The following is a 14,650-nucleotide window of genomic DNA, read 5'->3' on the forward strand; positions in this document are numbered from 1 at the left end:
TTTTCCCCTGAGCAGTGCACGTGTTTCTGACTTGGATGCTTCAGAACACCATAACATTTCACTTGAAAACCAGTTCTTGCTTTAAGCAAAGTGGCTGCCACAGGTGAGTGGGGGATATTTTGGTCTGGGTTTCCAGTTTGTTGCCAGCAGTCTTGAGCACGAATATAGCTGAGTGCAAGCTTGAAACTAAGCTATGAATTTGCAAGACCTTAGTGGTGCCCAAAGAGCTTGCTGCATTCAGGGAACATCTCCCCTTCCTTGCTTCTCCCTCCCAAAGGCAAGACTTAGCATTGCATTTTTTTTCCCTCCAAAATTCCTGCCATTTTAAATAGAAACAGCACCAATATCTCCTCTGTTTCTATCAGTGCAGGTGAGTTCAGCTGAGTGTGGTCAATCCACAGCAAATCCCTCCCCTGTGCCTGCTATTCACACAGGTAGCAGAGAGCTTCGAGAATCATAAAATATTGAAGGAAGGGAAAAACGGTGGGAAGAGGTTCCAGGACTGCCCACATGTTGCTGTTGGCATTGCCCTTTTCTAGGCAGCCTTGGCCCCAGCCACCAGAAGCCAACTGTGCCTCCAAGGCTTCAATGGGAGGCAGCCTCCCCCAGAAGTGCTCAGATTCATTTTTAAAAGCATCTCTCTCTTTTTATTTCATTTTGGTTGATCTAAACCACAGTGAAATGCTTTGTTTAAATATTACACACAAAAACTGGAATATTCCTTTTTTTCCAAAAATGCATTTTCCATCAAAGGCATTTTTTTTCAATGGAACATTTCTAATCAGCCTAAATTGTTTCTAAAATTGTTTTTAACACTCCTTGTCAGTGTGAGGAATTATATCTGGATATAGGCCTGTTTACTTCGCTTTCTCTCTTAGAGGATATAAAATCTGATGCAGTTTGAAACTTCAGGAGCATTTTTACTGAATGCAGAGCTTACAGATCTGCCAGAGACTGAACTATTTAAATAAATTTCTAAGGTCTCTGTGAATGTATCACCAGGGGTAAACTGAGATGTCAGGCAAACAAGAGCTACTTTACTGTGTAACTCAAGTACAAAACCTTTTCCTCATATAAACTTAATATACCTCAGGTAAAATGACTATGTATTTGAATCAGTTAAATATCCATTTAACAATCAAGTTGGTGTTACCTGGACTGGTTGGAAATGCGGCATGGAATCGGGAAGGTATCTGGCTTGGAATGTGGAAAACTAAGGCACGAGCTCTTCTCTTGCCCTTTTGAGACATCTCTCAGGCAGCAAAGTTGAAAAAAAACAATCATATGGTCGAAAAAAACTTCTCCAAGGGACAGCCAGGAGGAGCTTCTGCCCTCCAAGGCCTGGTCCTGGTGCCCAGCAAGTGCTTGAGCAGCACTTCGAGCAACAACAGCTCTCTGGATCGTCAGAGATCTGTTTTATTTTTAATTTACTATTTTATTTTATTTTATTTTATTTTATTTTATTTTATTTTATTTTATTTTATTTTATTTTATTTTATTTTATTTTATTTTATTTTATTTTATTTTCTCCTGGCCCTGGCCCCTTAGTCAGGGCTAAGAAAGTGAGTGCAGCTATAGCCAAAGTAAGAAAAGCAGTGGGAGGCTGCAGCAAAAACCCTTCCCGGTGGGCGATCTCGGGGAGCAATTTCCTCACACGCGGCACTTATCTTAAAAGCATAGTTTTGAGCACACCATGTAAATCACATTTCTAAGCGTTTTTCACACTTTGCTTTTCTCAACTCCTGCCAGAGCGGTACAAAAAGCTCATGTAACACAGCACCACAGCAGCAGAAATGAGCAGTAACAACCAACAGTGAGACTGGTCTTCTCCAGCATCTCTCTGGCCACTGCCCGGGGCCTCCCGCAGAGGTCCAGCACTAGAAAAACCTCCTACAGCTCTGCCTTAATGTGGCAGTGAAAAACTTGGCCCCATTGATGTCTCATTCTAGCAGGAAAGAGGAAAAAAAGCTCCTTGTTAAGAGCACCTAAGAAACTCAGTGCCGCTGCTGGGGGACGCACTAAGGAGCAAATGCAAAGCTGCTGCTGGAGCAGAGTCGCAGCATTTAGCCCAGCAATGAACTTTTTCCCTCATTTCCATTTTCATTGGAATATCAATTTGCATTTATTAAAAAGCCCTTACCCTCCTCTCCAGAAAAAAAAAAAATCCTGATCTAAAGAAAGTGATTGGTTTACATAAAATCCTATTAGTTTAGCTGATTGCTTCCAAAACATTTCTCAGAAAGCTTTCCATTACCATACAAATGGTGCCGGGCCTTTTTGCTGGCTAACTGCGAGATAGCGTAATGATTTGGGCAAATATTCATCAAGACAGCTGCTTCGGCGAGACCGCCACACGTTATTGAAGAAAACTGCAAGAAAGAGCTAATCTCCCTCATAAACCCAGGAGCTAACACAAGAGCAGCCCTCTCCCCATGCACGGGGCTGTGGGAGGCACATGTGTGAGCTAGAGGTTGTGAAGCCTGGTGGGTCTACAGGAAAGTAGGGGACAAAGATGGGAGGACTGGGGACAGCAGATAGCAGGAGTGCTGAGCCCACATTCTTCATAAATGTCCTAATTATCTTCTCCTCGCTGGAATATGCAGGAGATGCCACAAGCTCACCCAACTAATGAAGCTCTAAGAGCAAACATTGCTCTTATATATATGTATATATATGTATAATGCTATACATCTCCATATTAGCAACCCCTAGGGGTTTCTTTGTCAGGTCCACTCCCAAAGAGCAGCTCCCAGAATCTCTCTGGGATTACAGGGTGCAACCCTGACTATCAGAAAACAAGCAGGAGTGAGAAATCAGGTTTAGACATTCCGGTGAGCAGGAAATTCACTGACGTTCTGAAGGGAAAGCTCATCACCACCAAAGACCTTGTGAAGTCTGCAAACACCTTGGTAAGTCAATGAACCTGGATTCACCGGATGCCTGCACAGACCCATGGTTATGTGGGTGCTCCCTACCCCTTTCCTGAAGACACAGAGCATTCTGAAAATGCTCCCCAGAGGTGTTTTGGGGAATGAACCATATGAATAAGACAAAGATCAAGATCTAAAACACCTCCATAAATTTGGAGGGATTGATTTCAACCCTGAAGGTGTCAAATATGGGAGATGAGTCTGGCCTAAACTTGATTTTTTACACCAACAAGTATTGCTGCCACCACCTTCAAAAGAATAAATGTCTAATTAACATTATTGCCAGTGGATACAGTGGGATGCACCAACAAATCCTGTAACTAGTGTAATGCAGAAAGCCACAACCATCTTCCTCAGCCTTAAAAGAGTGTGAAAAAAGATAATCAGTGAATACTAAAGATGTACCATGAAAGAGCAGTAAGATATAAAGGTTCAGCAATTATTTCACATAACATTTACATGTAATTTCCTGTTCTAATAAGCCACAAATAAAAAAAAAAAAAGTATGCATGCTACCGTACAAAACACACATCATCAGAGATTGCTGGAAATAAAATAAAGCATCACATCGCTGGGACTTTCCACCAAGGGAGCAAGTTAACCGGAACGCACAAGTGCTCAGGCCGCGCGGCAGCCGCGCTGCGGGCAGGACGGCAGCCTGGGCCTGCACGGCACACGGGCGGCACCGTCCCCGATGCGGCACCGTGACAAGTGCACGGACACCGGGCCAGGCCGCGCGGCACACGGGCGGCACCGTGACGAGCACCGTGACGCCAGCCGCGCTAACTGCCCCGACGCGCACGCCGCTCGCCAGGCCGCTCCTGAGGCACCAGCTCAGCTCTTAGTGACACGCTGGGCAAGGTACAACAGAAGGGGTGTTTAAAACAGGCATTCGGTCCATCCAGCAGCTTTGCCAGTAATTTCTTTTTTCTCTAAAGACATCTCTTGGCTCAATTTGGAGTTTTCTGGACACCTAATGCATCATTTGCGTCATCTAATTATTATGTTTACTAAGGGTCAGAACTGCATCAGAGCCAAACAGATGCTGTCCTGGCATTTTGATGGAGGTGACAAAGCACAGAGGGAACCCCCAACAAAAGCCGCTAATCAGATCTCGCCCCAGCTCCCATTTGCAGAGGAAGCTGGAGGGGATGAACACATTCAGAGAAGGATTTCCAAAACCATGAACTCCTGACCTGTGTCTGTGCATGTATTCATGTTGTACAAAGTACTTAATCTGTTTAGCGTGACACTGTCACTGCCAGGGGAAGGTTCCACATATAATTCCAGCTGTATCTGTAGCTGCACTACAATGATAAACATTTGCAGGTCAATGACTTACTCTTCTAACCACTGCCCACTGTTTCCTTTGAGTGTAGGACCCATGTAGCCAACCCACCCTGCAAGCAGATCTGAGACAGGTCTTAAGCCTGGCACTGAGGAGCTGCAAATGCAGGACTTAGCTGGGCCAACCCGAGCAGGAAAGCGGAGAGCTCAGAGGGTTGCTGAATGCCTCAGTGCTCTGCAGGAACAGGCAGCTGGGGACACGTGGGGATGCCAGGGATGGGACACCCATCTCAGGAGCACACAGATAGGAGAATGTGTCCCCTGTGCTGCAGGACAATGGGGGGCAACCACAAACCCACACGGTTTCTTGCTGGTTAGTCTGAGAAAAGCCCCTCTCTGTCCTCTCCACCACGCTTTGAACCCTTGTCCATCGCGCTCCAGCTGCGGTCAGGCCCTGACGTCCTGACAGAAGGAGGGGAGAGCCAAAGGGAGGCAAAATATTCCTCTGTGAATACACCAGGCCAACTGTGCACTGGGAGGGAAAACCCTTCCCGATTTGCACCCCCTTCCCATCTGCTCCATGGAGGTGACTGGCCGAGGCAGCAGAGCATGAGATTTGATTATAATTATTGTCTTAATGCAGAGCTGAAATTGTTTTGAGCATGTGGAGCTTCTGGGAATAGGCAAGCATCCAAAATAATCTTTGGACTGCAACTCTATGACAAAGAAATGGCACAAATGGAGAGACATCACAAAATCCTTCAGTCTCCTTCTGATCTAGTAGAGTTGTCCCAGGCAGCCAGCAACAAGTCCCCCTTTCCTTCTGCCCTTGGCAGGTGCATCGTTTACAACATGGAAATTAAAAAAAAAAAAAAAAAAAAAAAAAAACCCACACATGGATCCAGGGACCATCAACCAACACGATGCAATTAAACAAAAGCCAGTGGCTTCTGGGCCAGTTGCTCCTGCAGTCAGTTCTAACCTGGGACTTCACATGCAACACTGGTAAAAGTAACAGAGTTAGGATGAAAGGCCAGACCTATAAAGGTATTTAGATGCTTAGACTGCAGGTAGACATCTAGACATCTTTGTGGACTGATACACAGTTCTTGGGGGCAGAAACAAGGTTTTTGTTGTTGTGTAAGTGTAAATAGCTCCCTTATGTTTTCTTGACTTCTGCAGAGCTCTTCGCATTAAATAATGTTTAAGGAAGGTTGTGAGAAGCCCACTATAGAGCATCGTACCTCCTTTGGCCACTCCTTTTTCCTCTCCACTCCAGGAGCTGGAGGTATTTACCATTCCCTTGCCTCTCATTAAATAAACCTGACTTCCAGGAGGTCGAGCAGAGCTTTTAGTAGAGAGCAGTGCATAGAAACCTAGAAATAAGGGTTTTGCTGGCAGGAACATGTTATGTTGCACATCCTTGGCAAACGCTAGTAGGATTCCCTGTCGTGAGTCCCTCTCGTCTCCTTGGGGATTCCTGGTGGCGCGGAACTCAGTGAGGCCAGCAAGATGTCACCTGACGCCTGTCCAGGGAAGCAAGATTTGTTCTCTCCCCTGAGTCTTGCTAATACCCCCAAACCACAAAAGAGATCTGAACCACTAAGGCTTTTCCAGGTGGGCACCGCACTATGTAGGGTAAGAGCCCACATAAAGTCACTCCAGCTGGTTCTCCTGGTGCTTATAGTCTGCCTAATCCTAAATCCTCTGGGACTTATTTCACCATGCATCTCTATGGGAAGCTATAAAATTCCTGCTGCACTGACTTGGCTATGGCTCCCCCTGCAAGAGAAATTCCCTTCCATGCCCTTTGCAGGAAAGCAAATGTGGAGGGAACAGGGACAACCCACAACTGCACCGCTAACTCCTCTGGATTTTGATCGAAATTCCCTCTCGCTGACTTGACATTAAAGTTCATTTCTGTGAAGGTGGCAATGTGGAATTGAGCACAGCTCTTCATGTCAATGCTCAGCCATGTTTGCATCTTCCACTAACTGCTCTCCCCCCTGAATCACATTTTCTGGCATGTGGAAGAGCATCTAACAGCAATAGGAAGCGCGACAGCTCCGGGGCCTCGCCAGGCGAGACCCAGCCTCCCTGCTGGGAAAGGTTCTAGGAAGGGCAATTTCAGACAATGGCCCCAGGTGCTGCCAATACCCAGCTCACATATTCCTGTCAGGCACCACATGTTTTTGTTAATTCTGCTGCCGCGTCGGACGCGCGAGCCCGCCTGCTGCGCTCGGCCTCCTGTCCCCTGCAGGATCCCGCCCCGCAGGATGGACTCGATGATGGAAGGGAAAGCCATGTCCATTGACTATAAACACTGCCATCTTAAAGATATTTTATATGTGATTAAGTGCTTTATAAGTGTGTTTATGTAAGTGTCAGGCCAGATCTCCTCATTTTGTAGACATGGGGAAATATTTTTGCTCAGTTCAATGAAGCCATTTGTATTCATCCTTACAGACTCCACTATTGTTTTCCCTTGCTCAGCAAGATGTATATTACAGCCGGTTTAATTGTGTGTTTGATCCTTACTACTTAACCAGATCTATTTATCATTACAATGCATCAGTACATTATAAAGCTTTCAGGCACATTTATCAGCACTACAAAGCTTCCACTACGTAAGTGTCCTCAAGGGAAATAAAGTAATAACAACAAATACTTTAAAGCAATTCACTTAACAGTACAAATAGTTGTAATTACAAAAATCTTTAAGTGTGCTTCTCCTATAAATGGTACATTTTACTTAAAATTGCTTTCATAATATTGCAGTGCCTCCAATTTATGCAGCTTATAGTTTCCTCTTATTAAAGAAAGCAAGTCCATATTAACTGATTTCTTATATTTTCTCTTTTGGTAATATGAAGGCAGAACTCAAAGTCACTGAAGTGCTATTGAAAATTTGGTTAGACTTAATGAAATGGGAACATTTAAAATCACTAGCTCATGACTGATACCTGCTATAAATACATTACAGGCAGGCATGTAATGTTACAGACTGCTGCAAGCCATGTGTGGACTAAGTCTGTAACAATCAATTAACCATTAATTTTAATGTCTGTTAATCATTGATTAACCCTTTATAAACATCAAGTACATTGTCTACCTTGCTGTAAACTGGGACCACCAGGTTATAGTACAGGGTTATTCATGTTTCTTTTGTCTATTAATGAAAAAGTCACATTCTCAATCTGCTGCAATTCCTGCACCTCTATTTATTTACCAACCTTGGACAATGTTCTTTCCTGCGTTAAGTTCTTTTTTCTTTCTGCTTTTGCCTCATAGCAAGTCACTGCTGACCAAAGGACATTGCAGTGAGACAGCCTTTAGAGCTGAAAACTGTCACTTCACAAGGCAGACCCAGGGAGATCTTCTTCTTCTTATCTAGTGAGTCATATTCTGATTGTCCAAGTGTCTGATTCAGGCATTGCAACTGCTGAAGTTAATGGAAATAGGACCCAGCAGCACTGGTTCTGAACCTAAATGTCATCTAAGACACCACAGCAGGCAGTCTAAATACTGAATTACTTTTTTTCCTCCATAAATCAGGTAGTGAGCAGCAGCACTTTTCAAACCTTCAGTTCTTCCACCTACAATGAAGTCTTTTGCCTCCAGGTGAGGGAAATGGAAGGTTCTCCCTCACCAGATTGCTTAGAAGGTGCAAAGTAAATTAAAAGATCTAGAATTCCTACAGGCCACAAAGATGAAAAATGAAATGATGAGTACAGATATTAGAGTATTATCAGTAAGGCTGCAAAGTCAAGTACTGGGAAGTTAGCAAAATCCAGACTTAAGACATTTTGTGAACCCTCAAGGTTGCCATTATCAGCATGAGTGTTAAATGAGAAGCATCACACTGTATTTTCCACAGCATCTGACAGTTAGCAGAGTATTAACATACAAGGCTGTGAACAGCCGTTGGGGAATAGAGCAGAGAGGGCAATACAGGTCTGGATTCATGCACAGAAGTGAAATTTCTCTGAAAAGAGTCAGCTGAGAGCACTGCTCTCACCACAGAGAGGAAGAGGGGGAACTGGGAACTTCCCCGTGACAGGCCCTGAAAGCTATTGAGAAAACTCAACAAAATGAAACAAAACAAAAGAGCATGATAGAAATCTGTAACCTGAGACATCCCACATAGGCAAAAGCACTAGGGCATATTCCATAATGAACAAAATCTCCTTCTGTTGGGAAAATAACCAGTGTGATCTATGTCTAGACTTTGGAACAAAGTTGAGGGTATCCGTGCTTCCCCTGTTTTTTTAATGTCCTTTCATAGCTGTGTCTGTACAACCTTTGGGTCATCTCCCAATATGTATTTATAAGTTGATGAATACACATATGCATTTACAGAGCCTCTACCCTGAATAAATCTGAGGTCTTTGAGCCTTCTGCAACTTAAAAAGTGTAAAATAACTGAGCTGTAATTAATAGTGCAGCCGGGGCTGACGCAATCTTATTAACAGCCTCCCAAGTTTACCTGGTATGTTCTCCTTTTCCAACTTGGGGCCTGGTGATAGGGTGGCAGATTGCACAGCTGAAAAAGCTCTCAGCTGGCTTCCACCCCAAACAACTGATAAGTCATTAAGAATGGGAACATTTACAGACTTTGAAACGGAAGAGCAGTATCCAAGTAAGTCATAATAGCTCAAAACAAATAATATTTATTAAGGTAGTTTAAAACAGTTGCAGGGAAATCAGAGGCACCTTGCTTTAACTAAAGGTTTGCTCCATGTACATTCAATGCACAAAGTGTCTGTTTTGCCACCTAGTGGTAAAAACCAGAGAGATCATCCATATTTTTGTGTCTTCATCACTGCTCTCCTATCCGAAGTGCTCACCAGTTCTAAGATATTTCAGGAAAGCAACATCATGAGACTGCAGTGAGTAAGACATATGCAGCAATCACCAAACCAGCCCCCTGAGCAGAGATGTCAGTAAAAAAAAGCTTGGATATGACCAGCTGGGTGTTTCAGAGCCAGGATATGGACCTGGCTTTGAACAAAGAGTAGTGGGGAATTTCTGAGCAGGCAATTTGAGAAAAACAATTCAGCATCCTGAATTGGTTCCTACCGTAAAAATGCAGATTAGCATGAGACAAGCTGAGATCATTTTATCTCCGTGAAGCCAAAGGTTTGGATTGGTAAGATGCTGCTCAACACCTCCACAGCCTCACACTTCTCAGATGGAAACCAAAAAAAAAAAACAAAAAACCAAAACAACAACAAAAAAACCCATTATTGCACTGGCTTCTCTTATTACATTTTCACTTATTTAGTTTACTGTGAGGGTCACACTGCAAATTCAGTCTTCTGACAAGTTCTTATATTCAACCAGGCCAAGGCTGAGCAGCCACTGTGCTTCTGGCAGTACAGACACCTGGAATGAACATACTCAACAGTAATTCTTAAAAATTAACATTTTTGAGGTGTTCTAATAGAAATAGCAGGAATTTTTGGAAGCATAATGGCTCAAGTATTGCTTGCTTTCAACCTGGACATGATAATGCTACAAGAAAATATCCTAACTCTTTCTTCTCGGGACTCTACCTCCCCCAAATCATAGAAGAGACTGATGGAACTGACCTGATGTATCTGTTTAACAGTGGTTCCAACGCTTGCAGTTTTAAACCTCTCTGTAATAGATACTGGGGATGAATTATTAAAACATTTCAGTCTTTTCTCTTTTCTTTCATTCTTTGCTTTTTTTTCTCTCTTCCTCTTCTTTTTCCCTTTTTCAGAAACAGCACCATAGCCTTGAGAGGTTTTTCCTCTTGTGTTTCAAGGAATACTTTTGCTTCTAGGAACAGATTTCTAAAAGGGATGCAAGTGATAAGCAGCAGCATACAGGCGTATACTGGCTTTTCATTTCTGTAGTGTGCCTTTTCTGAACAGCTAAGCTATTTTAAAACCAATATCTACGTTTCAATGCCATTAAAATGCTTACCATCAAGCACTTAGATCTGTAGACAGAAAGAAGTCTGTGGTTTACTCTACTGTGAATATAAAAGTTCAATTAAAAAGCCTACAGGAGGAGCTTCTCTTAATAGGCTTTTGCTTAGGTCACTGAAGTGAAGGGGGACACAGATACAACTTCGAATCCAGGACACAACCAATGGTTTGTTATTGGTCTTTATAAAGAAAAACCAGCGTTATCTGCTTAGATCTGAAGCAGTAGTTGTCTACTGACAAATATATCACAAGCTACTGGAGATTTCTGGCAGCTCAATTGACTATTAATTGCAGATGACGACTAGAACATGGTGAGAATAGCAGCAACATCAGAAACGTTATATTCCTTCCAGTAGCACTGGACACAATATGTAATTAGGCATGTCCAGCTGAAGAGTTTCTGTCAGAGCACACCAGAATGATAAATTTTGTTCCCGGATGAATAGAAAATTCAAGCAGGATATATGCAGCGACGCAAGGGTCTGCAGCTTAATGTTACTCTTTCAACAGTCTTAGATTTTCCTGTGAAATCAGACCAGATGTAAGCTATTAGTCACGTAATGCAAAATTATGGCTTTATACTTTGAATTTATGAAGGTTAAAAGAATGTGACTTAACAAGCTGTGACTCACAGTGCAGATTTCTCAGCTCTTACCTGTGCTTTTTAGAACGCCAGGGCTGTACCCAGTGTACAAGTCCAGTGTTGGGCTGTGGAAGGAAAAGAAGAAAAAAAGACATTTGCTCAGAATACTAAGTCTCAAAAACCTCCAATGTCAGCAATCCATTTGAAAGGACATGTTTTCAACTTTATGCTTGTGGCCTTGTAGCTAATTACAAACAGTTGCAATATAAGAGTTATGCAAATAAGAGAATAAAGGTATTGCCACAGCTTCATGACATGATAAAAACATTTCACATAGAATATAGCTTAAAAAAGGCCCATGAGAATAAAAAATATCCAAATAAACACATAGCAAAAAAGCTTTTGGAAACCCCCCACTTCCATTTTGACACAAAATATAGCGCTAATAGCAAGTACGTCACTGGAAAACACCTCAGGCAGATTATCATTTTATTGTGGTTTCAACTTAAGGAAGTTCAGGTAAAGCAGGGACGTAACTTTACAGAGGAGCTTCACTGAAACTGTACCAAACAGCTGTAAATGGGACTTGCTCTGATGCTCTCAGGTGGGCCGAAGAGCTCATTTCTTGCAAGAGAACAGATGGTGCAAGGTGAACAGATGTGCTTGGGGCCATTGGGTTCATCCAGCTGTATCTGGTTGGACCTTCTAAAAGTGGCTGGAGGACTTGGGAAACACACGGCGGAGATGTCCGTTCCTCAGGGGATTTATTTTTACATGATGATTTGCTGCCCTAACACTTAGGTTTCATCCAGGGAGGACCAGCTCCATAAACTCTTCTGAACTATACAAAGATTCTGCTTTGGCAAAACATCAGAAGGAGCAGCACTTGCAGCCATACCAAACATGAATGTCTACGTGTAACATATCAAACTTGATATATAAAAGGACTCCTGTGGCAATTTGTTTCCTTTTACTACTTTAAAAGTTATTTAATGCATTTTTTTTTAACTTACTTTTCTTCATTTCTCAATCTATTTCCAAACAGCAACAGCTCATCCTTTTCAGGCAGCATATGAAAGAAGGGAATAGATACATAAGTTAAAGACTGCACAAAGAGCATGTGTTTTCAGTGGGAGAGCATGCTCAAAGAATGATCTACATTGCCTTGGACATGTCTCAAAGGACTGTCTCTAATTGTCTTAAGGACATTTTTTAGTCTGTTTATGGTGGCCTTGACATGCACGGTCACCAAACTGCCCCGAAAACAAACAATCCTCCTCAAAAAACATCCACTTATCTGAGCAGAACCATAAAGGCAAATTGTCAAGACTAGATTTGAGGAGCAACAATTATTTCTGTAGGGGAACAAAAAAGGCAACTTGGCTGTCCCAGTCTCAGAAGCAGACATTTTTTTTTTTTGTGAAGAAAGGCCAAATTGCAAAAGCAATGTCCCGGGTCTCCTCAACACAAGACAGAAATGGAGCAGAACACCAGGACACATACACTTAGGAGGAGCGTTTGATTCGAAGGAGCCTGATCCAAAGTACAGGACCCAGATAAGGCAAATTCTGCAACAGGCACACACATTGACAAGGACAGTGGGACAAAAGTAAATACTTGATTTGTGAGACACTGAATGCTTTTCTACAAGCTCAATTCTGAGCTTTCCCAACCGATGAGGTGCTCAGCTCTACTCAGGCAGATACAGTCCGAAGCCTGAGAAGTTGATTCATAAACTACCTCAAGCACTTGGTTCTTTGCAGGAAAAGAATTTACCAAGGAAATCATGAAGTCAGGGTTGGCAAGAAGAGCTGCAAGTCTTGGAAAAGGGGACCAGGAAGTCTGTAATGTCACCTGCAGAAGACAACCATGCTGAACCAAGGAGCAGGCTGCTCTAAAGGTCAAAAATAGAGGGTCACAAAATAAAGGCTGCACAACACAGTTCATCTGGGAATAAGAGACATTGAAAAACAGATGAATAATACGGCTTGCTCTTCCTGGAAGATGTGTCACTGATCTGATTGTCAAGGACAGAATTGGGGTCAGCCCACATGACATAATGTTGAACACGAAACAATAACTGGAATTTAATGCCAAGGAAAGCCAAATTTGAAAAGGGTCCTGAGAAACTATAGTGAGGGCTATTACCCATTCAAACCAACTCTCAAAAGAAACAACAAAATCCCCATCTCTTGACATTTTAATATAGAGACCAGAAATCTTTCTGAAAGGCTTAACAGTCAAAACAAGGTATTAGGTTAAAAATGACTTAAAACCAATGACTTGTTCCCCTTGCTCAACTTACATAGAGTAAGCTTGGAGTAAACTAAGTGAGCTGGTGAACAGCCCGGTTGCAGCATCACAGTCCTTTGGAAATGAACACAGGTAGTTATCTGAAGTGGAAGACAAGAAAATAATAACTCATCCTCTTAAAAAAATACACCTCATGTTTTCACATTTTGGATTGTAAAAACAAAACGGTCAGATTAAACAAATAAACAAACAAAAAGAACCCCCAAACTGAAGGGACTGCAGGACTTACTCACAGACTTTCCAACTGAAAACCCATCCCAAACCTCCCTGTTCTGAAAGAGCATTTCCTAATTGCCTTTCACACTTGTTTTTTATCATTTGCTAGCAATTCTTCCTTCTATTTGCTATTTATAAACAATCATTTCCCCAACTTGGCATTTGCTTTCAGCTAAACAATCCAAGTTATTCTAATTTCCTCTCATGTGATAAGCCCTCCACACCTTCAGTCATTTTGAGAGTCTATTTTTGCCGACATTTCAGCTCGAGTTCATTTTTTTTTGAAAATGCATGAGCAGAATTATAAATCAATGTTACGCAAAGCATCCTTCCAACCATATGACTTTTTCCTCTCCATTTCTAATAGCCAGTTCTTTGACGTTACCCAGTTCCAGTGCAAACTCCTTAGTCTCCTCTATACTAGTGATGCCTACGATCTTTGAACCACCAGAGTTATCAACTTTGCTGGTCTACTGCTTGTTCAAGACCCTTAATTCAGGTAACACCAACAAAAATGTGGAGTGACTGCACTTCAATTACCTGCGCCTTTAGGCCAACACTTCACTTTTGAGCACTCTCCCGTGTCATCCCTTCTGCCATGCTGCTGCCAACGCCACTGCCTTGCCTGCGTTATATCCCCCACTGTACCCCGTTTTCTTCCATAGGAACTTTATAAGGCACATCTCTTACAGAGAGGAAAACCAGCCACATTTCCACTACCCAACAGTCAGTCAGAAAAGCTGAAGAGCGAGTTTGCACAGTAGCCCTTGTTTAATAAGGTGCGTTTTCCCCATTAGTCATTTAGTCACTTACATCAAGACTTTTTCTTTCTTTCAGTGCTTGGTCTAAAGCTTTTCAGACAATAGCCCAGAAATGAGTATTAATCACTCTCGTCATTGCCACTTCTCCTTCCTGTTCCAAAACAAGCAGGCACTGTAGCTAACTCTCCGGCAATCACTAACAGATATATTTGAGGTGCTGGTAAAGAGCATCAAACATTTAACATTACAGAGGAAAAGCTGTTATCACTCCCATCGGGGCAGTCATTTGGGCTCCTGACAGGAGCCGTGTCCAAGCGAGCTCCGATGGAGCCCAGGCACAGCCGAAGGACAGGAAGCCTCGGAAGGGCATCCAAGAAGCACGTGCAGTAAATACTGCTGCTCTCATTTCATCCACTTATTGATTCACTGGAAACAAAATGTGTTATCTAAGCAATGTCAAAACTGATGCAAGACGAAAAAAAACCTCAATTTTCTTCCAAGAAATTTGCTTCCTTTGGTAGTAAATGAGACTGTCAGCAATTCTTCACAGCCAGATGTTAAATGCTTGGCTTACATATGTTAAAGGAATATCTTCAGCCCTAC

This window comes from Nothoprocta perdicaria, unplaced genomic scaffold, assembly GCF_003342845.1.
Source record: "Nothoprocta perdicaria isolate Ctin4 unplaced genomic scaffold, notPer1 scaffold_14, whole genome shotgun sequence".
NCBI classification, from domain to species: domain Eukaryota; kingdom Metazoa; phylum Chordata; class Aves; order Tinamiformes; family Tinamidae; genus Nothoprocta; species Nothoprocta perdicaria.